Source organism: Sturnus vulgaris, chromosome 9 (genome assembly GCF_052056855.1).
Source record: "Sturnus vulgaris isolate bStuVul1 chromosome 9, bStuVul1.hap1, whole genome shotgun sequence".
Taxonomy (NCBI): domain Eukaryota; kingdom Metazoa; phylum Chordata; class Aves; order Passeriformes; family Sturnidae; genus Sturnus; species Sturnus vulgaris.
Genome location: NC_142251.1, coordinates 250 through 15,822, shown reverse-complemented (window position 1 = coordinate 15,822; position 15,573 = coordinate 250). Strand labels below are relative to the sequence as shown.

The window sequence follows — 15,573 nt, the reverse complement described above, 5'->3', positions numbered from 1 at the left end:
CAGAGGTGAAACCACTGTGTGGCTGGGGTGGGGGACGGCAGGGCTGGAGGTGAAATCACAGTGGGACTGGGATATGGACTGGGCTGGGCTTGGAGGCTCTAGGGCAGCAGCTGAATTGTTGCAGAGCTGGAACCAAGACAGACATGCGGCCCTTTGAAGCAGGAGAAGATTGCGCTGGCAGAGATGGAGAAAGGCTCAGCTGGAGGTGGAAGAGCAGCAGTGGCAGTTCAATAAAGCTTGTGGCTTGAGAAAGAGCTGAAATCACTTGGGGTGGGACACAAGCTGCCAGTGGAGTAGACGCTGTTGCGCTGCCATCAAGATGATGGGGTTGGTGTGCTGAAATCAATGCAGCCCGGGGCTATTGGTGGAGCGGCGGGGTCGTGTGCCGGAGCATGGAACGGACACGTAGGGCTGAAAAAGGGGGGACTGTAGGATTGCTTGCGCCTGAAATCCCTTCCCTGCCGGCATATTGCCCGGGCGTGTGATAGCTGTGGTAGGGCTGGAACTGGCAGTGAGTGTGTGTGTGGTCAGGGAAATGGCAAGTGGGGCTGGGATTGTGAGTGAAAAGGGGCAAGAAAGTGTGGAGCTGAGAAAGGGACCGTGCGCCCAGAGGTGAAACCACTGTGTGGCTGGGGTGGGGGACGGCAGGGCTGGAGGTGAAATCACAGTGGGACTGGGATATGGACTGGGCTGGGCTTGGAGGCTCTAGGGCAGCAGCTGAATTGTTGCAGAGCTGGAACCAAGACAGACATGCGGCCCTTTGAAGCAGGAGAAGATTGCGCTGGCAGAGATGGAGAAAGGCTCAGCTGGAGGTGGAAGAGCAGCAGTGGCAGTTCAATAAAGCTTGTGGGTTGAGAAAGAGCTGAAATCACTTGGGGTGGGACACAAGCTGCCAGTGGAGTAGACGCTGTTGGGCTGCCATCAAGATGATGGGGTTGGTGTGCTGAAATCAATGCAGCCCGGGGCTATTGGTGGAGCGGCGGGGTCGTGTGCCGGAGCATGGAACGGACACGTAGGGCTGAAAAAGGGGGGACTGTAGGATTGCTTGCGCCTGAAATCCCTTCCCTGCCGGCATATTGCCCGGGCGTGTGATAGCTGTGGTAGGGCTGGAACTGGCAGTGAGTGTGTGTGTGGTCAGGGAAATGGCAAGTGGGACTGGGATTGTGAGTGAAAAGGGGCAAGAAAGTGTGGAGCCGAGAAAGGGACCGTGCGCCCAGAGGTGAAACCACTGTGTGGCTGGGGTGGGGGACGGCAGGGCTGGAGGTGAAATCACAGTGGGACTGGGATATGGACTGGGCTGGGCTTGGAGGCTCTAGGGCAGCAGCTGAATTGTTGCAGAGCTGGAACCAAGACAGACATGCGGCCCTTTGAAGCAGGAGAAGATTGCGCTGGCAGAGATGGAGAAAGGCTCAGCTGGAGGTGGAAGAGCAGCAGTGGCAGTTCAATAAAGCTTGTGGGTTGAGAAAGAGCTGAAATCACTTGGGGTGGGACACAAGCTGCCAGTGGAGTAGACGCTGTTGCGCTGCCATCAAGATGATGGGGTTGGTGTGCTGAAATCAATGCAGCCCGGGGCTATTGGTGGAGCGGCGGGGTCGTGTGCCGGAGCATGGAACGGACACGTAGGGCTGAAAAAGGGGGGACTGTAGGATTGCTTGCGCCTGAAATCCCTTCCCTGCCGGCATATTGCCCGGGCGTGTGATAGCTGTGGTAGGGCTGGAACTGGCAGTGAGTGTGTGTGTGGTCAGGGAAATGGCAAGTGGGGCTGGGATTGTGAGTGAAAAGGGGCAAGAAAGTGTGGAGCCGAGAAAGGGACCGTGCGCCCAGAGGTGAAACCACTGTGTGGCTGGGGTGGGGGACGGCAGGGCTGGAGGTGAAATCACAGTGGGACTGGGATATGGACTGGGCTGGGCTTGGAGGCTCTAGGGCAGCAGCTGAATTGTTGCAGAGCTGGAACCAAGACAGACATGCGGCCCTTTGAAGCAGGAGAAGATTGCGCTGGCAGAGATGGAGAAAGGCTCAGCTGGAGGTGGAAGAGCAGCAGTGGCAGTTCAATAAAGCTTGTGGCTTGAGAAAGAGCTGAAATCACTTGGGGTGGGACACAAGCTGCCAGTGGAGTAGACGCTGTTGTGCTGCCATCAAGATGATGGGGTTGGTGTGCTGAAATCAATGCAGCCCGGGGCTATTGGTGGAGCGGCGGGGTCGTGTGCCGGAGCATGGAACGGACACGTAGGGCTGAAAAAGGGGGGACTGTAGGATTGCTTGCGCCTGAAATCCCTTCCCTGCCGGCATATTGCCCGGGCGTGTGATAGCTGTGGTAGGGCTGGAACTGGCAGTGAGTGTGTGTGTGTGTGTGTGTCAGGGAAATGGCAAGTGGGGCTGGGATTGTGAGTGAAAAGGGGCAAGAAAGTGTGGAGCCGAGAAAGGGACCGTGCGCCCAGAGGTGAAACCACTGTGTGGCTGGGGTGGGGGACGGCAGGGCTGGAGGTGAAATCACAGTGGGACTGGGATATGGACTGGGCTGGGCTTGGAGGCTCTAGGGCAGCAGCTGAATTGTTGCAGAGCTGGAACCAAGACAGACATGCGGCCCTTTGAAGCAGGAGAAGATTGCGCTGGCAGAGATGGAGAAAGGCTCAGCTGGAGGTGGAAGAGCAGCAGTGGCAGTTCAATAAAGCTTGTGGCTTGAGAAAGAGCTGAAATCACTTGGGGTGGGACACAAGCTGCCAGTGGAGTAGATGCTGTTGGGCTGCCATCAAGATGATGGGGTTGGTGTGCTGAAATCAATGCAGCCCGGGGCTATTGGTGGAGCGGTGGGGTCGTGTGCCGGAGCATGGAACGGACACGTAGGGCTGAAAAAGGGGGGACTGTAGGATTGCTTGCGCCTGAAATCCCTTCCCTGCCGGCATATTGCCCGGGCGTGTGATAGCTGTGGTAGGGCTGGAACTGGCAGTGAGTGTGTGTGTGGTCAGGGAAATGGCAAGTGGGGCTGGGATTGTGAGTGAAAAGGGGCAAGAAAGTGTGGAGCCGAGAAAGGGACCGTGCGCCCAGAGGTGAAACCACTGTGTGGCTGGGGTGGGGGACGGCAGGGCTGGAGGTGAAATCACAGTGGGACTGGGATATGGACTGGGCTGGGCTTGGAGGCTCTAGGGCAGCAGCTGAATTGTTGCAGAGCTGGAACCAAGACAGACATGCGGCCCTTTGAAGCAGGAGAAGATTGCGCTGGCAGAGATGGAGAAAGGCTCAGCTGGAGGTGGAAGAGCAGCAGTGGCAGTTCAATAAAGCTTGTGGCTTGAGAAAGAGCTGAAATCACTTGGGGTGGGACACAAGCTGCCAGTGGAGTAGATGCTGTTGGGCTGCCATCAAGATGATGGGGTTGGTGTGCTGAAATCAATGCAGCCCGGGGCTATTGGTGGAGCGGTGGGGTCGTGTGCCGGAGCATGGAACGGACACGTAGGGCTGAAAAAGGGGGGACTGTAGGATTGCTTGCGCCTGAAATCCCTTCCCTGCCGGCATATTGCCCGGGCGTGTGATAGCTGTGGTAGGGCTGGAACTGGCAGTGAGTGTGTGTGTGGTCAGGGAAATGGCAAGTGGGACTGGGATTGTGAGTGAAAAGGGGCAAGAAAGTGTGGAGCCGAGAAAGGGACCGTGCGCCCAGAGGTGAAACCACTGTGTGGCTGGGGTGGGGGACGGCAGGGCTGGAGGTGAAATCACAGTGGGACTGGGATATGGACTGGGCTGGGCTTGGAGGCTCTAGGGCAGCAGCTGAATTGTTGCAGAGCTGGAACCAAGACAGACATGCGGCCCTTTGAAGCAGGAGAAGATTGCGCTGGCAGAGATGGAGAAAGGCTCAGCTGGAGGTGGAAGAGCAGCAGTGGCAGTTCAATAAAGCTTGTGGGTTGAGAAAGAGCTGAAATCACTTGGGGTGGGACACAAGCTGCCAGTGGAGTAGATGCTGTTGCGCTGCCATCAAGATGATGGGGTTGGTGTGCTGAAATCAATGCAGCCCGGGGCTATTGGTGGAGCGGTGGGGTCGTGTGCCGGAGCCTGAATCAGGACGTGTGGGATTCAATATGGGGGATTGTACGTTCAGTTGTCAGGTTTAGGGTTCAGTTTCAGGAGTCAGATGTAAGTATTAACGTTAAAGTCCGAGGTGACTTGTTAAGGTTAGGAGTCAGGGTCAGGAGACTGGATAGTACGGTCAGAGTCACGCGTCTGGTGTCGGCGTTATGGCTCTGGTCAGGGTTCGCGGTCTGGGGTCAGATATAAGGGTCAGCGTCAGATTCTGGGGTCTGGGTTAGGAGTCTATGTTCAAGGTCAGGGTGAGCGTGAGGCTCACATGTCAGGGTCAGGGATCTGTCGTCAGGGGTCAGAGGTAAGGTTCCGCGGTCAGGGTTTGGGATCAGATCTAAGGCTCAGGGTCAAAATCAGGGGTCCGAGGTCAGGGTCATGGTCATGGTCAGGGTCAGGGTTTGCATCAGGGATTGCAGTCAGGCGTCAGGGATTAGGCGTCAGGGGTCAGGTACATGGTCAGAGTCAGGGTCAGACATCAGGGTCACGGTCAGGGATCAGGGTTAGTGTTCAGGGTCAGGGGTGATGGTCAGGGAGCAGGTGCCAGGGTCAGGGGTCAGGAGTCAGCCGGCCAGCGCTGGCACGGACACAGCTCAAGGGCTGCCCGCAGCTCCTGGGCCACGGGCTGCTCTGAACAGGCACCCAGAGATGCTTCAGCCCGGACAGAGTCCCTAAAGCCCCCCAAGTGTCACGATCTGCTGTTAATACAGAGCAGGGGTCGTGATGGTTCGTTTGATCTCAGAGGTGCAAACAGGCAAATAGCAGGGGACAAAATCAGTTTACTCAACAACAGCAATGCATTTTTATTAAATGCCAGCAACTCAGTTGCAATAGAGGGGAGAGATATAGGAAACAAGGTATAGTGAGAAAAAGAGGGGTTTGGGAAAATAGCTACCAACCAGACGAGATGGTTGTGCAGTACATGTGGTCTCCAGTTGGTACCATAACAGCACAGTCCAGTGAACACAGGACACCAGCACAGTCAGTGCAGAAGGGATGGAAAGCTTTCACAGGTGGGTCCCACTGGAGATGCGCTGAAGGCAGGGATGTCCATCCCCTTCCTGAGGGAAAAGAACTTGCATAAGTCACTGCTGAGGCTCTGGAAGGAACTGAAATTCTGCAGGGAGAGATGTCCTCTCGTGGCCCCAGGGACTGCCTCGGCACGGGCCACGAGCGCCTCCGGCCCCTGCCTTCTCCTGCTTGAAAAGATCACCTGGAGCCCGAGCTCGGGGGGGTGAAATCAGCTGAAATCCAGGTAACTCTGTCAAGTGCCCCCCAGGGACATCGGCGGGGCTGGGGGATGAGGGTTTGAAACAGCAAATTCTTTGGAATATACACCTGTCCCTGTGCCGATGCTGCTGAGCTTCCTGCCACAGTATATCCCCACTCCATGAGGCGCTGTGAGGTTATGGCAGTGGGAATTGAGCAGGGAATTCGGGGCTATGGGCATAATTCACGGGAGCTAGCAAAGCTGACAGCCAACCCCAAATCGGGGCACAGCACAGAGGTGATGATGGGAATGACGGGAATGAATGGTGGGAATGAATGATGGGAATGATGGGAATGAATGATGGAAACGAATGATGGGAACCTAATGCCAAAATCCCGGGAATGGAGAAATCTGGGAATGAGAATTGGGGAATTTTGAGGGAAATTTTGGGGGGATTTTGGGGGAATTTTTGGATTTTGGGGGAATTTTTCGGGGGATTTTTTTGGATTTTTTGGGGGGTATTTTTTTTTTTAATTTTTGGGAATTTGGGGGGATTTTTCAGGGGATTTTGGGGGCAGTTTTGGGATTTTTTTGGGAGTTTTCTGGGGATTTTGGAGGGGATTTTAGGGGATTTTGAGGGGATTTTATTTTTGGGGGACATTTTTAGGATTTCTCTGGGGAATTTTGGGATTTTTTTGGAATATTTTGGGGATTTTTTGGGGGGAGATTTTTGGGATTTCTCAGGACAATTTGGGAATTTCTTGGAGAATTTTTTTGGTTTTTTTGGGGGAATTTTTAGGTTTTCTTAGAGGAGATTTCGGCTGATTTTGGGGTGATTTTTTGGGGATTTTTTGGAAATTTTGGGGAAGATTCGGGGGGATTTTTTTGATTTTTCAGGCGATTTGAGTGAATTTGGGGGGGCATTTTTTTGATTTTTGGAGGATTTTTTGGGGAGATTTTTTTTAAAATTTTTTTTGATTTTTGAGGGATTTTTAATTTTGGGGAATATGGGGGGATTTTTCTGGGGAGTTTTGTGATTTTTTGGGGGGAATTTTGGAGATTCTTTTTGTAATTTAGGAGATTTTAGGCGGTTTATTTGGGGGTGATTTGGGAGATTTTTTGGGGTTTTTTTTGGGGCGATTTTGGGATTTTTTGGGGGTGATTTTGGTTTTTACTTCCCCTCCCCACGCGCCCCTCGCTGTTGGCGACATCGCGGCCTGGCCTTGCGACTATTGCGACATCCGCGGCCACCATGGCGACATCTCGAGACAGCCGGCCCGGCCCGGGGTCCCAAAATCGCCCTGGGGACATTTCGGGGTCCCCAAACCCTTGGGATGAAATCTTTTTCTCCGGGAAACGTAATTCATCCTATCAGGTGTCACTGAGTCCAGTTTTGAGGAGGCCTTTGGCATTCAAACTGCTGCCAGGTTTCTAAGTGGTGGTTGGTTGTTTCTGCTAGGTTTCCTGCATTATTAGGAGAAAAGAATTCTATGTTCAGGGTAAACATATAAAGAATAGAAAAATAAAAATATAAAAATATAGCTATATTTGTATCGATATAAAACATCTCCAGATTAATCTATATGAAATATAGATTCTAGAATATAAATAATGCAAATAAAAGAATATGTATAAATATGAATTATAAATATGAAAATAGAAATATGAAAATAGTATGTGTTACAAACAAGCTCCTCTTTGTTCTGTTAATGTTCTGTTAGCTGTGGAAAGCTCCCCGTTTTGATGTTAATTGTTGCCGTTGTTCTGGTCTGACTCCCACTCCCTGGAACTGCCTTGCCCTGAACGGTGCCAGGCAAATCAGAAAACCGCAGGTGCTCATGGGACACAACTCAGTGACAAAAACCCCTAAAACCAACGAGCCAGTGTAACACAGAAAACTAAAAATGGCCCTGCCAAGTAAGAAAAGCAGTGCCGGAGATGCCATCAACAAGAAGAACGCTGCTGCCTTGTCACCGTGATCTGAACAGCGCCCGATGGCCATGACAGCCCTGGAGCAGGGCACGGGCTCTGGGTGCGGCGGCCCTCGGGTGGGGAGCGGGGTCGCGCTGCCCCCCAGAGCTGAATCTGCCGTGGTCGGCATCGCTCGGTGGGGGGTGCAGGAGACGCGTGGGGCTCCGGCCCGGAGCTGGCTCAACCAATAAAGGCACTGAAACGGGAACTGCTCTCCTTGACTTTCTTTATTTGGGGGGAGTCTTAAGTAAATGGAAGTTGTATGATTGGTTTTTATTTGATGTCAGGTTGGGTTTTACAGAGAGAATAGAAGCAAAAAGATAGACAAAAATGCAATAAATATATACGGACATCAGATTATGAATATATATGCGTATCTAAATATATATAAGTATAGATATGAAATAGAAATAAAAATAAGTACATATATGGTATTTAATATAAATATTATTGTACATATATTGTTATAGTATATTTTAAGATACAATATACATAGTATAGATATATGAATATAAAATACAGATATCAATATGAAAACTGTAAGTAAAAAAATATATTTAAATAGAGTTCAAAATAAAGGGAGTTTTTCTTTCTATTTCGTTAGAGGTAGGGTTTATAAATAAGACTAAAAATATAAACATAAAAATACATAAAAATTTACACATAAAATAAAAATATTAGGAATATAAAGATATATATATATAATGAGTAATAATATTGTATATGTGGTACATCATAATGGAAATTAAATTGAATCTATAAAATACGTATAGGTTATGAACTGGAATATAAATTAAATATTTTTAAAAGATAGAATTCTTTTATATCTAGAGTTGTTTTCTTATAATTTTCATTTGGGATTTTTTTTTTATTCCCATGGACACCTCCCTAAATAAAATCCCTCATTTCCCAAGGAATTGGGGATTTTGGGACAACCCCCCCCGCCCCCCCCACTAAATAAAATCCTTTTTTTCCCATGGATTTGTGGATTTTTTGGGATCCCCCTCTCAAAAATATCCATTAATTTCCCGTGGATTTGGGATTTTTTTAGGGTGTTCCCCAGAACCCTCAATTTTTTTCGGGATCGCTCCCTGAAAAATTCCCAGAGATTTCTCTCCAAAATCCCGCGGATCCCAGGGTCCCCTCCCCAAAATTCCGTGGCTCTTCCTCTCCAAAATTCCATTTATTGGCGGGGTCCGGGAGGATTTTTGGGGGGTCGGAGGGGATTCTGGGGGGTCAGGGTTGATTTTTTGGGGGGGGGTTCAAGGGGAACTTTGGGATCACTTCTGGGAGAAGCTGCTCTGGGATTCCAGGGGATTTTGGGGTGTGTGTGTGTGGGGGTGTTCGGTGTAAATTTGGGAGCGCCCGGGGAATTTCGGGGGGATTTTCCCGGGGATTCCGGGGTCACTTCTCGAACTGCTGGAGCGGGTCGTGCTCCCCGTAGGTCTCCCGGTGCCGCTCCAGCTCCTCCCGCTGCCGCCGCAGCCGCGGGGGCATCTCCAGGTAAAGGTTGGAGAAGAGCAGGTGAGGCGGCGGCTTCGCCTCCCGCTCCGCCTGCTCGAAGGCCTCCAGCACCTGCGGCAATTCCCCAGCTCTGGAATTACGGGAATTCCAGGAATCCCTCCTTTCCCAGCCCCCCAAACCGGCAGATTCCTGCCTCAAATCCTGCGCGGTTTTGCGGGGAATTGGGGTTTTCACTTCGATGAAATCCTGGCGCAGAATCTTGGTTATTCAACCCAAAAATCCCCGTGGTTTTGCATCCCCAGATTCCAGATATTTGCCCACCGCCCACCCACCTCCCCCCCCACCAAAAAAAAAAAAAAAAAAAAAAAAAAAATAATCCCAGCTCAAAATCTTTGGGATCTCTCAAAAAATCCCAGGGCCCCTTCTCCTAAATGCCAAAGCTCTCCTGTCCATGAACACCAAAAATTTCCCTCCCCAAATCCCAGTGATACTTCCCCACAACCACAACATGGCTCCAAAATCCCATAAATTCTCTCCTCAAATCTCAGGATTTCTTCCCCAAAATTCCTAATATTTCCTACCCCAAAATCCTTAAACTTCCCATCCCAGAATCCCACAAATTCCCCCCTCAAACCCCAGAGATTCCTCTCCAAAATTCCGAATATTTCCCACCCCAAAATCCCATAAATTCCCCCCTCAAATCCCAGGTTTTCTCCACCTAGAATCCCAACAATTTCGCTCCCCAGATCCCAGGGATTCTTCCCCAAAATGCCGAGTATTTCCCACCCCAAAATCCTTAAGCTTTCCATCCAAAAAATCCCATAAATTCCCCTCCTCAAACCTTAAGGACTCCACCCCAAAACACCAAATATTTCCCACCCCAAAACCCCCAAACTTCGAAACTAAAATCCCAGCGATCCTTCCCCAGAATCCCAATGATTTCTCTCCCCAGACCCCATGGATTCCTCCCCCAAAATTTCCGAGTAGTTCCCACCCCAAAACCCCATAAATCCCCCCCCCTCAAACCCTAAAGACACCACCCCAAAACACCGAATATTTCCCAGCCCGAAACCCCATAAATGCCCCGAAATCCCATAAATCCGCCCCAGAATGACCATTTTCTGGGAGCTCTCTCTCCAGGCCTGCTCCTGCTGCTCATCCCACCTGCCCCTCCTGCCCAGGTAGAGGTGCAGGTGGGAGATGGGATGGTCCTGCCTGTCCCAGGAATTCACCTCGTCCACCAAGCGGTACGCTGAGCTGTCACCGCTCATGCTGTGGTGGCCAATCCTGGGGAAGAAAATCAGTGCGAAATGGGGGAAAACATCAGTGAGAAATGGGAAAAAATCAGTGAGAAATGGGGAAAAAATCAGTGAGAAATGGGGGAAAACATCAGTGAGAAATGGGAAAAAAATCCATGAAAAATGGGGGAAAACATCAGTGAGAAATGGGGAAAAATGAGAAAAAAAAATCAATGAAAAATGAGGGAAAAAAATCCTTGAAAAATGGGGGAAATAATCAGTGAGAAATGGGGGGAAAAATCCATGAATAATGGGGGAAAAAAATAGTGAGAAATTGGGGAAAAAGTCAGAGAGAAATTGGGAAAAATCGGGAAAAAATCCATGAAAATTGGGTGAAAAATCCATGAGAAAGGGGGGAAAAAAATCATTGAGAAATGGGGAAAAAAATCCAAGAAAAATGGCGGAAAGAAATCAGATCGGCGATTAATAGCTAATGCGTGCCGATCGATTATATCGGCGATCGATTGATCGCGCCTGCCGATCGATTATATCGGCGATCGATTGCTAATGCCTGCCGATCGATTAGATCGGCGCTCGATTGCTAATGCCTGCCGATCGATTAGATCGGCGCTCGATTGCTAATGCCTGCCGATCGATTAGATCGGCGATCGTTTGATCGCGCCTGCCGATCGATTAGATCGGCGTTCGATTGCTAATGCCTGCCGATCGATTAGCTCGGCGATCGATTGATCGCGCCTGCCGATCGATTAGATCGGCGATGGATTGCTAATGCCTGCCGATCGATTAGATCGGCGATCGATTGATCGCGCCTGCCGATCGATTAGATCGGCGATCGCTTTCCAATGCCTGCCGATCGATTGCTAATGCACACTATTTGCACACTCCTTGCACACCGTTTGCACTCGTACAGAGGCAGGAGGTTTCTCAGTTCTGGTCGGGGTTTTTTGGGGCGTTCATTCCGGGGGATTTCCTCAAGGATTGGGACACTCCTTGATTCCATCCCTTGCCTGTCTCCCAAGCGCCACCCTGTGGGCAGAGCGCGGTACTGCGCGCCTGCCTCTCCCAAGATGGCGGCTCGGGTGTCGCTCCCCGACCTTCTAACTCTGGCTGCAAAAGGAGGGGGGCACAGCAAGGAGCCCGCTCGCTCTAGTGGGATGCCTGCGCACGACGCCGACACCGATCCCACGGGTGCGATTTTCGGCGGCGTTTCCAATCGTGCGGACATCTCCTTCAGCCCGCTTCGGCCCGGGGAAGAGGGGCGGGGCCGCCAGCGATGGTCCCGGCGCAGCCCGGGCAGGCTCGGGGCGGAGCCGGGGCTTGGCGAGGCGGGGCACGGAGGTCCCGGGGACGGGACCGGGCGGGGCCGGGGCGGTGCTTTAGGGGCGGTCCCCAGTGGTCCCGGGCGGCACCGGGGGCGGGGCCGGGTGATCCCGGAGCGGTACCGAGCTGTGCTGGGGACGGTGCTGCAGGGGCGGTGCCGCGCCCGCCTCAGGGTGATTGAATGCCCAGAAATCGCCTCCTCTGCCCCGTGCTCACACTGAGCTGCGGGCTGCAGCGTGCTGTCGGAGCTCCGCACACAGCACGGATTTGGGCTTCCCCTCCTCTCAAACCCTCTCCCCCTTCTTCCTCCTCCTCCTCTTCCTCTTTGTCCTCTGTCACTGCTGAGGCTCTGGAAAGAACTGAAATTCTGCAGGGAGAGATGTCCTCTCGTGGCCCCAGGGACTGCCTCGGCACGGGCCACGAGCGCCTCCGGCCCCTGCCTTCTCCTGCTTGAAAAGATCACCTGGAGCCCGAGCTCGGGGGGGTGAAATCAGCTGAAATCCAGGTAACTCTGTCAAGTGCCCCCCAGGGACATCGGCGGGGCTGGGGGATGAGGGTTTGAAACAGCAAATTCTTTGGAATATACACCTGTCCCTGTGCCGATGCTGCTGAGCTTCCTGCCACAGTATATCCCCACTCCATGAGGCGCTGTGAGGTTATGGCAGTGGGAATTGAGCAGGGAATTCGGGGCTATGGGCATAATTCACGGGAGCTAGCAAAGCTGACAGCCAACCCCAAATCGGGGCACAGCACAGAGAACAATCTGTGTGCTGCCCTGTCAGCTCAAGCTCCTGGGCTGGGAAGTATTGGGAGTTAAATGTATGGAATTACACAAATCACAGCAACTGGCATCACCCAGAGGGACAATCCAAGGCCCAAACAATTCCTCCACAGTCCACTCTGGGAAAAACACCCTGTGCCTGCCAGGAGCTCTGACCCTGCTTTTCCTACCAGCTCCTGAGCAGTGTCAGGGCCACCACGACGCCTTTAAAATCCAGATAAACCCCAAATCCTACACAGTGAATAATCCAAAGAAAGTACTGAATTGTTGTCATTAAAAGCTCAAAACTCATTAAGAATTCTATGACAACAGTGTAATGGACTCCCAGGAACCTCATGAATGCTCTCGGTTTCATTTTTGTGTATTTTTACTCCCTCATTTGGCAGCTTGTAAAACTTATCCTGGAATTCAGAGGTCAAGCAGGATCGACTTTGGATTGACCTTCACCTCTGTTCCCACTTTGTGCAAACACAACTCGTGCCCAGGTGGGTGAACTCATCACCTCAGCTTTTCACTCCAGAGTATCCCCTCCTTATTTCCCTGTAGATGAACTCAGATCCACTCCTCACCTCCACTGGTCATCCAAGCGTCCATTCTGTTCCCCACAGGCCCTGGTGGCCCCAGGGAGCTCCCTTGCCCTTTCTCCTGCCCCTCTGCAGCCCGAGGTCGCTACACAAACAGTTCTTGTGTCCCCTCTAAATGACCCCGGGTTTTCTGCTCAATGAATGGCATGACCCGTGCCCACTGCTCATGATTCACCCAACCAAAATCAAGAGCAAATGTTGCTTGGGCTTTAAGAACTTGAAATAACTCTGAAGCAAAAGAAATCACCTTTTTCTTCTGGTTTTTATTTTTATTTTTTCATTTAAGATGCTGGACTTGCCTCTGTGGATGTGTGCTGAGCTCTCACTGCAGGGGACTGTCAGGCCTGAATGGCTGTGAGTTCGTGTTCTTCTCAGTAGGGAATCAGAAATTATTCTTAGACCATAGAATTGTTTTCTGAAACCTTTCCCCTTTCCTCTTTGTGCCTTTGAATTTTTCAGCTGTTCCCTGTTGTCACTTCCCCTGCCTGACTTCTGTGCAGCTCCTAGCTGGGAAAAACTGGGAAAACTTAGGGGGTACAGAGGTGGAATTTTTGGCTGGATTTTTCTAACATTTCTAATTTTGCTGAACTTATTTCCCCAGTGAGAAGAGCACGAACTCACAGCCATGCAGGCCTGACAGTCACTGCGGGAAATCTGACACAGTATTAATAAGTAACCTTTCCTGAGAGCAGTCACCACCCCAGTCCTCCAGCCTTGTCAAATGTTTGCAATGAATGGACCCAAGTTCTAATCCTTAATCTAAATTTATGTCAGCTTTTGTTAGAAAGATACCGGACAGTAAATCATACAAGAGAATTTAAAAATTGCACAAAGAATAACCGGCCCAGACCAAACCCAACCGCCCCCATCAGTGCTCCACCCCAATTTTGGGAGAAAAAGTGATACAGTTTATAAATACTCTCCTTCCACACTATTCAGTCCTTCACCGCACATCCCCAGAGAGGAGTCCCTCAGACCTTGCTCCCCTGAACACCAGGAGAGCTGGAGTTTCACCCAGATCCCACATTCCCATGGCAGTTAATCCCAGCAGGGAGGCAAAGAGGAACCCTGCATCCTCTGACATAGCCCACAGCACGGGCAGCACCAGGAGCCCTCCAGGCTCAGACCTCTGGTGCTGAAGCCTCTGGGCTTTGGCTGATCAAACACCACAGCTCTTGGCAAAGATGCCAGGAGAGTCGTGATTCTTCCTGTCCTGAAAGAGAGGAGGAAAAGAAAATTAAGTCGACTGCAGAAGGATTCCAGCTCTCAACTTCTGCTCTGATTCCTCACTCTGGGGTTTTATCCATGACAAGTGACACCAATTCAGAGTGCCCTTTTCCAGCATTTTTATTCCTAACTATTAAAAGGATGCTCATTTCTCTTATTGTATTCTTTGCTTAATTTTATTAGAGGCATTTTCATCCCAGACCCCACTTGTCAGTTCTTCAATCCTTTAGCACTGGACTTGGCACAAAGGGATACCCGTGGTGCTGCATCACAAGAAATCCCAAAGAGAAACCCCTTCCAAACCTGACGGAGAAAGCTTTCAAGGCACTCCAGAACACAGACAGCTTTTCCTGCCTTGTCAGGCCACACCAATTCTGTCCCATCCACCTGAACTGTGCAGGTGAGGAAAAGGCTTTCCTTGCTCCTCGGGAATCACTGTCTGAGACCACAGATGTCCATCCTGGGCAGCACCTGGAAACAACGTGGGAAAGGCAAAATGAGAGTGTTTTCTATCAGAAAATTACTACTACTAATAAAAATAACAATCAGAACTTCTGGACAAATTTAGTAACATCACTTTGATATGAGAAATACAGGCCATGCCCATCCTTGTAGCCCAGGTGAAAACAGGAAGGAGAACTAGAGGAAAAGCAGAGTCCCTTATTTGATCTCTGGACACAAACTGAGGCCTTTTCCCTGTGAAACCAAACTCACCCTTCCAGGGTTCCTGAGATCAGCTACGAGGAGGCTTTTGGCACTCCAAGAGCAGCTGGGTCACAGCTGGATGCGGCTTGGGTCTGGGAGACACCGTGCTCCTTCTGGAATTATAGCACGCAAATGCCTGCTCCTGGCCCCAGGCCCGGAGATAAAATCTGTGGGGTTTTTCCCTGTGCAACATTGTTCACCCCTCCCAGGTTCCTGAGATCTGCACAGAGGAGGCTTTGGGCACCCCAAAGGCAGCCAGGGTTACAGGTGGGGGCAGCTTGGGGCTGGGAGAAATCCTCATCCATTTGGAATTTTATCAGGCAGAAACCTGGCTGGGTGCACAGGTCTCTGGACACGACCAGTGGCCCTTTCCCCTGTGAAACAAAACTCACCCTGCCAGGCTCCTGAGACCACTTAGGAGGAGGGGTTTGACTCTCCAAGAGCAGTCGCAACGAGAGATGCTCACACAGAAGGCCATGCAGAAGAGGAAACGAGCGCACCCGCAGCCCCCCAAGGCGCGCCCCAACGCCCCAGACCCGGCACTGCCAGCTCGGGCAGTCCCATAAAGCATCCCCCGCCTCCGCAGCGGCGGGACAGGCGGGGCCCGGGGTCCCGAGGAAACCGAGCGTGCCCGGAGGCGCGGCAGGACGGCAGCGCAGCGCCGCCTGGCGGCGGAGCAGGAGAGCAGCGCCGGGCCCCATGGCAGTATCGGTACCCGTGCGCCCCCTGCTGTCCGCGGCGATGCAGCGCCCGATGCCGAGTTCCACGCCCGTGTCGCCGAGGGAGAGGGGCACCGCTGGCTGGGGCCTCCCCGCCGACACGGACAGAAGCCGAAGCAGAAGCCCCGGTGCCATTGGCGGCCCCTACCCAGCGGGCCGGGCTCCGCCGGGCCCGCGGCCCCGCGCGGTATCGGGTCGGCCCGCTCCCGTCTTCGTCGCACCCGGGCCCTGCTCCTGGCATGAAGCGCGTCACCGCCCCGCGCCGTCC

The 15,573-nt window shown here is 51.9% G+C and overlaps 3 long non-coding RNA genes across 5 annotated transcripts in view; 2 read left to right on the top strand and 1 right to left on the bottom strand.

Annotated features, from left to right (window-relative positions):
* The window catches only part of LOC148222745 (uncharacterized), a 21,443-nt gene extending 13,781 nt beyond the window's left edge, over positions 1–7,662 (top strand). Inside the window, exon 3 of the long non-coding RNA XR_015805287.1 lies at positions 6,997–7,662. This is a non-coding gene — a long non-coding RNA (uncharacterized LOC148222745). The remainder of the gene's footprint in view (positions 1–6,996) is intronic.
* LOC148222743 (uncharacterized) lies at positions 4,844–15,573 on the bottom strand. 3 transcript variants are annotated; one of them, XR_015805282.1, is made up of 3 exons: positions 14,185–14,323; positions 13,574–13,867; positions 4,844–5,122 (listed from the first exon to the last, which is right to left on the bottom strand). It is a non-coding gene; the product is annotated as an uncharacterized LOC148222743 (long non-coding RNA). The 3 variants fall into 3 exon arrangements; XR_015805283.1 differs by lacking the exon at positions 4,844–5,122 and adding an exon at positions 15,454–15,573 and having other exon boundaries at positions 12,898–13,867; positions 14,185–14,352; XR_015805284.1 differs by lacking the exon at positions 4,844–5,122 and adding an exon at positions 14,979–15,562 and having other exon boundaries at positions 12,898–13,867; positions 14,185–14,352.
* LOC148222744 (uncharacterized) lies at positions 10,877–14,204 on the top strand. The gene is made up of 3 exons (XR_015805288.1): positions 10,877–11,794; positions 12,457–12,555; positions 14,065–14,204. It is a non-coding gene; the product is annotated as an uncharacterized LOC148222744 (long non-coding RNA).